This window comes from Lethenteron reissneri, unplaced genomic scaffold (genome assembly GCF_015708825.2).
Source record: "Lethenteron reissneri isolate LAM-NWPU_2019-01 unplaced genomic scaffold, ASM1570882v1 scaffold_1348, whole genome shotgun sequence".
In the NCBI taxonomy this organism is placed as follows: domain Eukaryota; kingdom Metazoa; phylum Chordata; class Hyperoartia; order Petromyzontiformes; family Petromyzontidae; genus Lethenteron; species Lethenteron reissneri.
This window is the reverse complement of record NW_026891056.1, coordinates 117,949-132,948: the sequence shown is the minus strand read 5'-3', so window position 1 is coordinate 132,948 and position 15,000 is coordinate 117,949. Positions and strand designations below refer to the sequence as shown.

Genomic DNA, 15,000 nt, shown 5'->3' with positions numbered 1-15,000 from the left:
ATTTACTAAACTTTACCAAACAAGACAGAGACTCTGTCTTCTCGACAGCCCTGTTCTTCACATGAGGACGGCTGCTTGCGTTGTGAGAATTATTTTATTATGTTGTATTTTTATTATTTCATTATTTCCCTTCTACGTGATGACTTTTCCGAAAGAACCAAGAAGATGAATCCCTGCAGTCACGAAAGCTCTAAATCGAAATTTTACCAGACAAGTTAAAGACTTCAAACTATGCTTTGTTTGGCACTATAGCATATGTTACAAAGAGGATGTTAAAATGGCATCCATGCAAACATTTTGGCACATTCATGCAATGTTCCAAACTGAAACTGCACAGTTGTTTTACTGCGGTGTCTTTGTCTGATCGTGTGTTGGGAGTCGTGGTACAGGGGTCAGTGCATTGTGCTATGAACCCTCTGATCCCCCCAGTTGAATTCTCTGCTGCATCTCGCACTCGGGGCGAGTGACATCTGATCCGGTCCGGAGCCTCCCCTAGGGCGACTCAGTCTTAAATAACTGCCTGATGCGGTGGGGTAAACCCCCTTTTTTCTGGCAACAAAACTGACACCTTTTGCAAGGAATCATGCTTATATTAACCACAATACTCGCAGTCAAATGCAAACAAAAACAATACTCTGATAATGTATGCATTGTCCTTGAAACGGATTGGTCCACACCAGAGACAGCTTTCTTTAGAGCCTAGTCTCATATGGTGTTCGACCAGATGACGCCAAAAGGTGCACAGTTCCAAGACTACGCACTACCAGAGTAATGAGAGCTCGGGGTGAGCAGCTACGTCATGGGACCTCCTTTGCCAGTACCAACATATACTCATCGGGTTTTTCCCCTTTTTGTCTATTAGTATATTTTGTTACTGGCATGATGTGTCAGCCTTATGAGGTGCTGCCTAAAATGCACAGTCCCAAAAGTCCACGGAGGTAATGCATCTGAGCGGAGATGATCTCCCGAGAACATTCGTGAGGTATGAAGGCGACGATGTTCAAGCTGCCTTACAACTTCCACCGCTGGTCAGGTTCTTGAGGATTGGAAGGATGCCCTGGTGCCCCACCCTTTATAAAAGGAGCAATGCACCGATTGCAACAAGTGTGTGAGTAATGGAGCGGTTGCAGAGAGTGTACAGGAGATCACGTGGCAGTGTGCGTATGACCTATTCCGATTTGACAGCAGAGAGGTCCCACGCCAAGTCAGTCCGAACAGTTTTCACTTTTCGTCAGCCGCATAATTCTGCGAAGAAGCTGCCTGGTCTGCCGTGCCACAAAAAAGAAGGCTCCAGTTCTTCTCGGCAACAACGATTTCCTCACTGTACACTTGTGAAACCTGGGAACCCTTACCAGGAACTCTTTGCTGGCTTGAAACATGCAGGATAGTCTGCCTATGATCCATCCTGGGTTGATCCTCACTGGTGAGCTCCTCTGGCAGTGGAGAATACATTTGGCTGGGTGATGTAGTGCGCATGCCCAGCCACCACATGCCTTAGCAGCTTTTGTTTGGCTGGATAAAGGGAGCGAAATGAGCATGGCACAGCTTAGAGAAGAGATGAGTTGACGTGATACAGGATCTGGAATTGAATCAACTTTTAGACGATTGGTACCAGTGGTGTCAAGATTGGCCTTCGTGGAGGAGGTACATGAAAGCCTTTACTGCGCAGCAGGAGGCAGCCGCTCTCTAATAACAACAGCGAGTGGAAGAGCGACGCTCACAACAATGGGCAGAGCCCCGGGCGGCTAAAGCACAGAAAGATAGCAAGGCCAGTAAAATGTTATCCTGCCTTCGACACTTCACATGGCTTAAAAGTGAACCTAGCCTGGCACAAGTGCAGTGGTGACATCACCGCGACTCACTGGCAAATGTAAGTTGTTGTGTATGTATGTTTTTGGTGTGCGTGAGCACGTGTGTATGTATGTGTGCGGGGAGCGGTGGTGTAGTGGTTAGCGCTACGCTACGAACCTGGCGACCCGGGTTCGATTCCCGCTCACGGCTAACTCCCAGTGACGATTATCTGAACCGGTTCTGGGCATCCCCTAGGTCGACTCAGCCTCAAATGAGTACCTGGTGCGGTGTGTAGTAAACATCGCCACTGGGGAGACAAAGGCGGTCGGGCGTGGTGCTGGCCATCCACCCCCTCGTGTACCGTTCTGGCCTTCATAGGTGCTCGCTAACAGCACTTGCCCCTACAGTCTGTTACAGGCTACACGGTGGATCTTTATCTGTATCTGTGTGTCAATTGTTTCTGTGTCCATGTGCGTGTGGAGCGGTATTTTAGTGGTGAGCGCTGTAATATTTCCCGACCACGGCTCACATCAGTGGCGAGTGACATCAGCATTGGTCCTGGACCTCGTCTAGGTTGACTCAGCCTTTAAACGAGTCCCCAGTGCGGTGTATAAATACCGCCACTACTGGGGGGACAACAGCAGCCGAGCCACGCCAGTCTGCAGAGGTGTGATTGCTCGTGGTTCTGCGTGTGTCGTTGTCTGTCGTGGTTCGCGACCTGCGCTACAAACCCGGCGAACTCGAGTCTGCTTCCGGTGACGATTGTTTGAACCGGTTCTGAGTCTCCCCTAGGTCGACTCAACCTTAAACGAGTACCTGGTGTGGTGTGTAACCACCACTCGGTGTGCAGTGCCGGCCTTCGTAGGTGCTTGCTAACGGAACGTGCCACGACAGCCTGTTAAGGCTACACGGGGGATCTTTGTGTCGATTTGTGCGTGCGTGTGTATGGGCGTGCGTGTATGCGTGTGTGCACGTATGTGTATGCGTGTCAAGATCGGCCTCTGTGGAGGAGGCTCGTGAAGGACGCTACTGGGCAGTTGGAGGCAGTCGCCTTCCAACAACAACGGAGGGCGGAGGAGCGACGCTCACAACAATGAGCGGAGCGCCGGGTGGCTAAAGCACAGCAAGTTGGCACAGTAGGGGGCACAGGTGGTGCATCAGCCAGTCATCTCGGTCATCTCGGTCAGTCGACCCGTGGTACCTGCTGGGTCTGCCCCGTGACCTCCTGCCAGCGGGCGTTCGACACTTCACGTGGCCTCAAGGTGCACTTGGCCTGGCACAAGCGTCGTGGTGACGTCTCCGCCCCTTAGTGGCGAATGGCGGTTGTTGTTGTTGTTGTGTATTGATGTTTGTAATTGCACGTGCACATTAGGCACAGGCCTGAACCTGAGTTTCTTGCTTGAGGGTCACGTGACAGCCCGTCCAGCCGTCAGGTCACGTGACTTATCGACCCTCGGAAAGCTTCCCCAGCTGCCCGTCTGTCTGTCCCGTGGCCCATCTCCCTCCCTCTCCCTCCTCATCTCTCTCGCTCTCACGCGGACAGCTGGGGAACCACCACCCACCACCACCACCACGCACAGCACACACACGACCACTGCTTTCTTATTAAGATAATCTGTTCATCTGCTCTCATGAGAATGAGCTCTTTTTTAAATCATTTATATTAAGTTCACTTGCTTGCTTGCTTGCTTACGACCGTGCAACTCTTTCGGTCGTTTTTTAACCCACTTCCCGTGATCCAATCGAGCTGACATTTTCCACACAGACTCGTTGTGCGTGACAATTTTCGTGAAAATTTTTTTCCAAAATTTTACACTGTTTAGGAATTATTTAAAAAATATTTAATTACCAATTGCTTAATGCTGGCAGACAATAATCTGACCCATAGGTGGCAGCCATCTCAAGCCAGAGGACGAGAGGACTAGCCGCCACGCATATAAAGGATTTAGAGTGAAAAACTTTGATTTTACGGGTTAATTTTGTTCTGTCTTCTTATTAAGATAATCTGTTCATCTGCTCTCATGAGAATGAGCTCTTTTGTTCTGTCTTCTTCCGTCTCTTGTTCTACGTCTTTTTTCCTTCCTCCCCTGCACGGTCTCTCTAGCTGTCACTCTTCTCTTCTTCACCCCGATGCTTTCGCTCTTTCTCGCTGCGTAAGCCTTCACGTGTGTGGCCCTCTCTCGACACCTCGATATTAAAAAGTATAACCCGTAAAAACAAAGTTTTTCACTCTAAATCCTTTATATGCGTGGCGGCTAGAGTCCTCTCGTCCTCTGGCTTGAGATGGCTGCCACCTATGGGTCAGATTATTGTCTGCCAGTATTAAGCAATTGGTAATTAAATATTTAATTTGTTTTCCCTAAACAGTGTAAAATTTTGGACATTTTTTTCCACGAACATTAATTGTCACGCACAACGAGTCTGTGTGCAAAATGTCAGCTCGATTGGATCACGGGAAGTGGGTTAAAAAACGACCGAAAGGTTTGCACGGTCGTAAGCGCGCAAGCAAGCGAACTTAATATAAAGGATTTAAAAACGCCGCTTTAGCTCCACGTGTGCGTGTGCGGCGTGTGTGAACACACACACACAGGCGCATTCATGCATCAGTAAATGTCTATTTACATGTATTCACAGACATGTTGCGTAGACGTTGTTTATTTGAACGTACAATATTTTTTGTGTGCCTCTTGAAAGCAACTCTGCCCATTGATGCTATATGACAAAAACGTGACACACACGTATGATTGCAACTGTATGTACGTAGCTAACGGAAGTAAAGTCCCACCACTGCAACATTACCCCGGTTCTTCGGCTCTTTCGACTACTTTGCAAAAGAGACCGGCGCCGGCCAGAACCCAGCCAGCGACATCCTGTCAACGTCCGTACGCTGCGCTTGATCGTGCCAAGGGACAGCCAAAGTTGGACAAATAAAATGAAGTCGCATCAACAGTTGGCGAGCGAGCGCTCCCCCTGCCGTGTTGCTGCGACGTCGACGTCTAAGCAAGAGAGACCCGGGTGGGGGGTGGGGGGTGGGGGGTGGAGACAGGGAGGGGGGTGAGCGAGCGAGGGGGGACCCCCCAGGCCGTGGAGAAGCAGCCCAGCTGGGCGAGATGGCGGCACGCGCTCGTTCCGCTCGAGCGAGTGCTTAAACACCTCCCCCCCATCATCTCTGCTCCCTCTCTCTGGCTGTCTGTCGCACCAAGCCGTGCAAGCGCACGTCACGCGACCGACCGCGATTGCCTCGCTAAGCCGCTCGCGTCGTTTGCTTTCACCGTCCTCCAGCCAAGCCGGTCGCCTGGCCCACGTGGCCACGGCTGTCTAGTTCACTTCGGCCCCCGTTGCCCCACCCCCCCCCGGCAACTCTTCTCCCACCTCCCCTCCCTCCACATCCCCCGGGGGGGGGGGGGGGCCAGCTCAGCTCAAGTGACGATGAACCTGTTGCTGGAGCGGGAGTTGCTGCGGCCGAGCGGGCTGGCCGGCGCCGCCACGGCCTTCCGCTGGAGCGCCGTCTGCTTGTCGCCCAGCAGCAGCACAGGCAGGACTGTGCACGGCGGCGACGACGAGGAGGAGGAGGAGGAGGAGGAGAGAGAGTTGGAGCGAGGAGGGTCGGCACTGCGACGAGCGACGTCAAATTCGCTCTCGCCGCACGCAAAGCGCTCGCCACACATGAACCGCGACACCTTCGCCGATCTCGTCAAGTGAGCGTCAACCCATCACGCCAACTCCGCTCATCATCCTCACAGCAGCAGCAGCAGCAGCGGCGGCAGCAGCAGCAGCAGCAGCGGCAGCGGCGGCTTCTGACTGCTCGCCATCGAACACAGGCGGCGGTGGGGATCACCGCATCGCGCGGCGCTTTCAGACGCGCTTCTGCGGCCGTCTGCAACGCTCTTCCTTCCGATAATAGGAAGCCACTGGAGCTACGCACTTTTAAATTATCCACGTTGACAATCTCATTTCTTTAGAACTGCTTTTTGTGCTTAGTTTGTTGTCCTTTCCCCGCACCTCTGGTTAACACTAACCGCTACACCACCGCTCCCCTAAACACACACCCACTCACGTACACACATGCAAACATACATACTTGCATACAAACACACGTAGTAGATACGCATCAATTCACGAGACCCGTATCAGTTTGAATTCGTCACGCGAACGTGCAACGTGATCGTCAGACCTGTGCACCAGCGGTGATTGTTGTTGTTGTTGTTGATGTTGTTGTTGTTGTCGCGGTTCCCGAGCACCGGCGATTGAGAAGCCCCCCCGTGATCTAAACGTGACGACAGAAACGTGGCCGACGCCACCAAACGCACCTTGAAGCGGTTCCTGAACTTTGCGCTGACGACGTAGAGGGCGACGGGGTTGACGCACGAGTTGAGGGTCGCCAGGTTCATGCCGATGTAATTCAGCACGAGCAGGAAGCTGCAGAGGGCGGTGGTGGTGATGGCGGCAGAGGACACACCCGTTGTGAATCAGGAGCCAGGAGACCTTCACATTGCATCGGGGCCACGCACAGAATGCACCCGTAGCCCAACCGTGACGAACACAGCCACGCTCCGAGCGGCGTGACAACGACACGCCGGTGAAGCGGTGATCGCGATCGGATCAGAATCTCAATATTGATTTGGACTTGGAGGAGGAATCCGATGAGCTACGAAGCTCTCTCCCCGCAGCTGTCCCGTAGGGGCGCGACAGAACGTCGCAACAGCAAACTACGCTAATGAGTGCAAAGTGTCCTCGGTCCGGCGAGACGCCCCCCCCCCGCCTCCCCACGCTGTTGAGCTGCGATGTTTTGTGGGGGGTCCCATCCACCCCCCCTCGTTTACCACGCCGCTCGCATGACACGATCCGTGACACGATCCGTGACACGATCCGTGACGCGATCCAGCTGCGCTCGTTCACCGGCCATGTGCCGTTGTTCGCGTTAAGGGGGCCGTGTGAGAAGCAAGCCACCGGGGGGGGGGGGGGGGGGTGTAGCGGGTGCGTCGGACGTTCACAACAACGCCCTGGAGGAAACGCGGGGCTGGATGGAGTGGGGGGGGTGGGGGGCATTGGCATTGGTGAAACATGACAGAGCAGGACGCTCCTGAAACAAACCCCACTCTTGACACTCGCTGAGTGTATTCTATTGCCAAGGGCGTCGTTTGCAAAGTAGATTGAGAACGACGCCTCTTCGCAAAGAACACTTCGCGTTCAGTTCGTCGTCCTTCCCCCGCACCTGCGGTGAGCGCGCTCGGCTACATACGGTGCCAAAGAAGTTCCACGCGCAGGGCGTGGTGGTTGCGATTGGTATTATCACTGCTGCTGCTGCTGCGATATTCACGCCAGAGGTCGCAACCGGGTACCCGATACCCGTACCCTACCCGATACCCGGCTACCCGTACCCGGCCGGGTACGGGTACCCGTTTGCGACCCTGGTGCGGCCGGGTACGGGTACGGGTAGACCGTGAGTCACTGGTGAGTCACCGTGTGTCACTCATTTCCCAACGACTTGTCTCTTCTCATAATTCAAGTTCCTAGAATCAACCCACCCGCGCCTGCAACGTGGCTTCATCCCAGAGGTCGCAATCGGGTACCCGATACCCGTACCCTACCCGTACCCGGCCGGGTACGGGTAGGGTACGGGTAGGGTACGGGTAGGGTACGGGTAGGGTACAGGTAGGGTACGGGTAGGGTACGGGTAGGGTCTGGGTACGGGTAGGGTCTGGGTAGGGTACGGGTACGGGTAGGGTACGGGTAGGGTACGGGTACGGGTACCCGTTTGCGACCCTGGTGCGGCCGGGTACGGGTACGGGTAAGGAATCAAAACCCGTTTGCGACCTCTGATTCACGCGAAGACGATACAATTGACTCTTCATTCTCCCATGGGACGAGGAGGGCACGAGTAGAGAGGGAGAGAGGGGGGGGGGGACGGTTCGGGGGTGCCCCCCCCACCTGAGCAGCTCGCAGCGGTTGGGGTCCATCTCGTCGTAGACGGTTCTCTTGAGGATGCGGCTGAGATGCAGCGGCAGCCAGCACAGCGCAAACACCACCGCCAGGCAGAACACCGCCTTGCCTGCCTCCCGTTGCTGTGTGTACACACGCACACACACACACGCACACACACACGCACATACACACACACGCAAACACACGCAAACATCCGTCGGATCAACATATCGGTCGAATCAACATCTCGCAGTTTCACGAATCGTTCGGTGACAAAGTCGGAGAGCGAACGTCACGGACCCCTCCCTCCCCTCCTGCCCACCACCGCAAATTGGTTACGTAACCGCACAACCACGGGGAGCCGTTCGGCCTCCAGCCGATGGGGCCGGCGGTACCGGAGGGAGGTCCCGAGGTTCGACACCTGCTTGAGGTGCTCGTCGATGGCGCTGCCAAGGTTTCGCTTCTTCATCCCGAGCATCTCGACGGTCGTGAGCGTGTAGAAGACCGCCGCGCAGGCCAGCGGCATGCAGAAGTAGAAGCCGAACAGCCACCAGTCCTTGGCTTTGGCGTAAAACTGCGAGGGCCCAGATAAGAGGTTTCGTCAGAGTCAGGCGGGGCGACAAATCTCCTCGTGGGATAGCCGAACACAGGGTTGGTGGAGTATCTAATTAGCTGCCTGTCTCTGTGAGTGACTGAAAGACGGACCGTGTGTCAGAGGTCGCAATCGGGTACCCGATACCCGTACCCTACCCGATACCCGGCTACCCGTACCCAGCCGGGTACGGGTATCCGTTTGCGACCCTGGTGTGACCGGGTATGGGTACGGGTAGGCCGTGAGTTACTGGTGAGTAACCGTTTGTCACTCATTTCCCAACGTCTTGTCTCTTCTCACAATTTAAGTTCCTAAAATCAACGGGTACGGCTGGATACAGGTACGGGTACCCGTTTGCGACCCTGGTGCGGCCGGGTACGGGTACAGCAACCCGGACAAAAAACATTCGGTGACGATTCACATCCCCGTTTGTGCCCCCCCCCCCCCCCCCCACGGTGACGGCGACGCCGGCGGTTGCCACGTCCTTGACGCGCCGCGTCGCACCTCCACGAAGCTCGTCTGCGGGATGACCATGCACGTGTCGAGCGTCCGGTTGCGGTATTCCCAGGACAGCGTGTCGAAGGCCAGGAGCTCGGGCACCGCCAGCACCAGCGACAGCGTCCAGATGGCCAGGACTTTAAGCGCCGTGAGCAGGGAGAGGCCCACGCCCTGGGGGCGGTCCCAGTGCGCGACCGCATGGTACCTGCGTAGAGGGGTCACGGGAGGGCGAACAAACACACCGGGGGTGCTTGTGCCCGCACGCGGAAAGATGCTTACATCCACGTCCGCATCGTTTAGCCCTGGGAGGCTGTAACGGCGCTGGGATCCCCCACGGCACCACCCCTCGGGGGGGAGTTGCTATACAAGGCGGTGAGCCGGAGGGCTCGGGGTTCAGTGTTTAGCTTTAACCAGTGAAGCGAGCAGACCGGCTAGATAGGCCCTGGGACTCCCCTGGATCGCCGTGCTTCTAAGGACCGACCAGGGCAAGCCAGTGGCGTGGCCCCCAGAGCCCAGAGCCGATGCTCTTGTAAGAGCCGGTCTGGTGACTCAGGGTGCCGTGATCCCAGCTTGGCCAGAGCTGGATCAGCTAGCCTCCCCTAGCCCTGTAGTGGAGGACCTGGGAGTAGGCTAGCCGGGTTAGAGACAGTGGGAGCTCCCTGTTAGACGGGTGAAGGGGCCGGTCTGGTGACTCAGGGTGCCGTGATCCCAGCTTGGCCAGAGCTGGATCAGCTAGCCTCCTCTAGCTCTCGTAGTAGAGGACCTGGGAGTAGGCTAGCCGGGTTAGAGACAGTGGGAGCTCCCTGCTAGACGGGTGAAGAGGCCGGTCTGGTGACTCAGGGTGCCGTGATCCCAGCTTGGCCAGAGCTGGATCACTAGCCTCCCCTAGCTCTCGAGTGGAGGAGCTGGGAGTAGGCTAGCTGTGACATAGATTGTGGGATCTCCCTGTTAGACGGGTGAAGAGGCCGATACCCCTTCGAGTGTTGTATACATTGGCCTGTGCTGAGTGAACCGTTTAATAAACCTACTACACCTACTACACCTGCGCAGCCACCAAAGATAAAGGCAATGACCCCCCCCCCCCCCCCCGTGTAGCCTGTAACAGACTGCTGTCTCGCCGGTGGCGATGTTTACACACCGCACCACGTCCTCATTTGAGGCCGAGTCTACCTAGGGAAGGCCCAGGACCGGTTCAAATAATCGTCACCGGTGTTGGCCGTGAGCGGGAAACGGGCGATCGCTTGGGGTCCTGAAGCGGAGGAGGGGGCGGCCAAGTTGGTGTTGGTTGGTTTGTCGAGGCGAGAACTCGCGAGTGAGCGGGACGGGTCTCGCTCGCAGGAGCGAGCTGGGTCGACACGGTGACACGTGCCGCATGTTTGGGAAGTGGGGATTAGTTTCGGCCGCGTCCGTCGGGTTTGGCAACCTGAAACAATGTGTACGCACAGCGGCTCACCACATCCAGTAGACAGATCGCTATGTCTGTGGCTGCTAGACGGCGCTGGTGCCATCTACAACAGTCTACCAGGAAGTCGGACAATATTCAGTGAGAAATGAGGTTCTGGGTGACACCCAAGGAATGACACCGTCAATTAATTATCTTGAATTAAAGCTTGGCTATCCCCGAGGGCTGTGGAATTGCTTAAAAACATACCGTTGTAGCCTGCTGCTTATAACAGAAGGAGCAGAAGGGAGGAGGGAGGGAGGAGGAGGAATTTAAACTCTGGGGATGTACTACGACTGTTCCTATTCTATGTGTATGTTACCAGGCAAGGCCCACTCAGCTGTATACGACCTGGCCACAAACGACAGCTCAACGAAGTAGCTGATCACGTGGGGACATTTAGAGCAGCAGCCAAATAGCATTCATAATCAAGCGCATGTTTTTTTGTCTTAATTTGGAGGGAAAAACCAGAGGACTCGGAGAAAAAATACACACGACCACGGGGAGAATATGCAAACTGGAAATATACAGCAGCAGGCGTCAGGGTCGAGATCAAACCCACGACTTCCTGTATACCAGGCGAGGTAGTTAACCCATTTCCATTTTTCTTCTGATTCCGTACACGTATGTCATGCACACGTACATTATCGGAACGGAATTAGAAGAACAACTAAAATAAAATTACTTTATCGGTAACCGAGGCTCCCACAAGGCCATGCGGGAGGCAGTGTGGCTATTGCGACCTCTGGGATGAAGCCACGTTGCGGGCGCGGGTGGGTTGAGTCTAGGAACTTGAATTGTGAGAAGAGACAAGACGTTGGGAATCGTGTCGTGACAGTTCTCCGCGGTGAGCACGATGTCTTCAGGAACAGGCCTCTCCAGACCAAGTTCACGCCAACAAGCGCTTTGAGCGCTTCCGAGATTTGAGCCGTGAACGGGAACGGCGAGCGGCCGGGTCTCTCCTCACCTGTCCCCGCTGAGCACGCACAGGCTCAGCGCGCTGACGCCCAGAGAGGCCTTCTGCACGAAGGGCACCGTCTTGCACACGGTGGCACCGAATGGCCAGCTCTCGGCGTGCAGCTGGAAAGATAAGAACGCACCGCACGCACCCCGCAGGTTTTCTCTGGAAATTAATTGAGGAAATGAATTGGGGTCCTCCCAAACATCAACAACAACTATACTCTTAGTTCTTTCGGTAAAGCCACGTATGATTCCAAAGAACACAGGATGAGATGTTACTATCCTTTGTGCAAGCACTTCCAAGAGTTCATGAACAGTTAGCCTGGTGACATTTGGGGAGCGCATCAGCAGTAGTGTACCTTTGGTTCCTAGGGTGTTTCGGCCTTTCACACTATACACCCTCCCCAAAGGCGGCCAGCGACAGGGTGATCAATCCTACGCTTGCGTCCCATTCCCAATTAGTCATAGGAGTTGCCTTGTTGTTGATAGCCAACATCCCATGGGACTATGCAAAAAATGAATTTAAAATTAATAAAAATAAAACAATAAAATCACGACGTTTCGGAGGCAACACAAGTCTCCGTCTTCAACAACAAAAGTCTCCAGAACTTTTAGAGGCCTTTTTTGGCGGGAGGGGAGGGGGGCGGTAAAAGTCAATCGAGTTAATGACCACAACAAAGGTTTTTTGTGTTAGGTCGCGTAAGTAGAAATGTTGTGTCATAACCCTCCACCACCCGACACAGCCATTAAGGTTTGTCACGTAAACAACGCGCCAATTGGTTGATTAATTCGCATCCTCGCAATGAGCACAGGGAGACTCCCGTGTACTGTTTACAGCCACGACCGGTCGTGGAAATTCCACATTCCCATGCCAGTGGCGAGCCTGCTCATGGCAACACCGCTGTTGACTTCACCATCTTGGGGTAAAACATTTCTTTTTTGTAATTGAGGCATCGTCGTTTCATCTATGCATTTCTATTTGTTATATAACAACAGTTTTTACACTTTACTTTGGCCAGAATATTCCTAAGTTAGTGAATAACAACTGGATATTAGCCAATTAATTTTTGCGAATATTCTCTTTGTATAACAAAATCTGAATATGTATTGACACTGGAGGAGGAATCCGATGAGCTATGAAGCTCTTTTTCACAGATGTCCAGTAGGGGCACGGGGTCAGAACGTTAGAACAACAAAGTGAAAAAAAACCATGACAGTCTATATATAGTTACGTGTATATAGTATCCAAGTGTACGTATGTATGTTAAACCGCTTTCACGCCACACATAGCCAAGCATGCTAATCGGCTGCAGACACGCAAGCGTTTTGTACACACACACACAGGTACACACACACACACAGGTACACACACACAGGTACACACACACACAGGTACACACACACACAGGTACACACACACACAGGTACACACACACAGGTACACACACACACAGGTACACACACACACACAGGTACACACACACACACAGGTACACACACACACACAGGTACACACACACACAGGTACACACACACAGGTACACACACACACAGGTACACACACACGGTACACACACGGGTACACACACACACGGGTACACACACACACACAGGTACACACACACACAGGTACACAAACACACGTAGACTTTGGCGACCAATATTATCCATAAGGGGATTGTTTTTGGGATTACATCGCGCAAATATAAAACACGCGACCTCTACGATGGTTGTACATCCGTCGCATGCTGTAGCTGGGGGGGGGGGGGGCACGCTGGTGCTCGCCTGTGGGGCCGTGCTCTGGAGGCAAGGGTTGGTGGGTCACGCAGAGATTTGTCAAACTCCCAACCCACTGGGGCTGCCAGGCGCCCTGGAGATGGGCAGTCCACAAAGTGGTCTCTGGAATCCATCACGTGCAGAAGCTACACATATTGGCCAAACATCCTCAAGCAGGATGCTCGTTCTACAGAGTCTTGAAACTCCTTGGGGCTTTTCTGGATACATCAGAGGGAATTGTTGTTGATTTTCTGCCCATCTGATTACCCTGGTCAACAACAAAAAAACATGTTTTTCTGGCCTGGACTTGTGCAGCTGTTCTAGACTAATTTCAGGATGCCGATTCCAAATCTGATCTCAGATTTGCTCCATCACATCTCATTTTGATGCTATCGGCATACCCCATTTTCATTGATTTTACCCGAAATTAACTCTGTCACTTATGATTGCAAGTTGTTGCGAGTCAGTGACTGTTTTAGTGTTAAAATATGGTGCTGTATTTTTAGGATAGTGTGTTTATAATATCATTTTATGTAGATATCCACATTTATTTAATATTTTTCTTCTGCATTTTTTATTGAAAATGCAAATATTTGATATCTCAGAAACCTGATGTGATAGACAAAAACTGATGCCAGATTTGGAATCAGCACCCCAAAATTAACCGTTGAAAACCTTATGCCAGAAAAAGTGTGATGACCAGTGTTATTGGCAATTATTTTAGATGTTTTGACCGAAAAAAACCCAAGAGTATGATTCCTTGCAGTCACGAACGCTTCAAATCCAGCCACCAGCAGCAGCACGTGGCTAAGAACTCGCGTTGTTATTGACACCGCACCACGTGCGCGCGTCCTACCCCCCCCCCCCCTCCTCACCTTGTACACGTAGACGGGCATGTCTAGGACGATGTAGAAGAGGTCTCCCAGAGCGAGGCTGGCGATGAGGACGCTGCTCCCGTCGCGCATCATCGACTTGTCCCCGTAGACAACGAGCAGCAGCGCCGAGTTGCCGACGGTCCCCACGAGGAAGACGACGCTCGCCACGGCCGCGTTGACGCGCTTGAAGACGAGGCCCACGCCGCTCTGCGCCAGGCACGGGGGCGGCCTCCCGCCAGCTCTGGGTCCCGGTGGGGACGCCGAGAAGGAGGAGGAGGAGGAAGAACGGAGGAGGAGGAGGAGAGGACGAGGCCATCGCTGGACTGGTCGCGGGGATGGTCTGGGCGTCTGTCGATTGGGACCTGCTCTAAGGGTGCAAGTGACGGTGGGGTTCCTTGGCCGTGTACCGAGGCCAAGCCGACCAGGGTGGCCAGGGAGAGGCACAAGAAGGTGGACGTGAGCCTCCTAGGGGTGGACATCGTGGTCGAGGTGGCGGTGTGCGTGTGGTCACGCTGGATGTGAACTCGTGTCCACGTGCTCCTCCTGCTCCTGCTGCTTCCGGGGCAAAGTTCACTTGGTGTGCAGCTTCCGGGTGAACAAATTTTTTTTTTGAAATATTAAAACTTTAAATCAAACCCCCCCCCCCCCACGCTTTAATTAAATGTTACTGTCCCAGATGCCCCCCCCCCCGTGCCCCCCCCCTTCCCCCATCGCCCCTCCCCCTCCTGCCCCCCCCCGCCCCCCCGTGCCCCCCCCTTCCCCCATCGCCCCTCCCCCTCCTGCCCCCCCCCGCCCCCCCCCGTGCCCCCCCTTCCCCCATCGCCCCTCCCCCTCCTGCCCCCCCCCGCCCCCCTCCCCGTGCCCCCCCCCTTCCCCCATCGCCCCTCCCCCTCCTGCCCCCCCCCGCCCCTCCCCGTGCCCCCCCCCTTCCCCCATCGCCCCTCCCCCTCCTGCCTTCCCCCGCCCCTCCCCGTGCCCCCCCCCTCCCCCCCCGTGCCCCCCCCCTTCCCCCATCGCCCCTCCCCCTCCTGCCCCCCCCCGCCCCCCCCCCGTGCCCCCCCCTTCCCCCATCGCCCCTCCCCCTCCTGCCCCCCCCCGCCCCCCCCCCGTGCCCCCCCCTTCCCCCATCGCCCCTCCCCCTC

At 54.7% G+C, this 15,000-nt stretch overlaps 1 pseudogene; it reads right to left on the bottom strand.

The window, feature by feature from the left end:
- Window positions 1–5,210: 5,210 nt before the first annotated feature.
- On the bottom strand, window positions 5,211–14,337 carry LOC133362043 (endothelin receptor type B-like; annotated as a pseudogene).
- Between the last annotated feature and the right edge of the window lie 663 nt (window positions 14,338–15,000).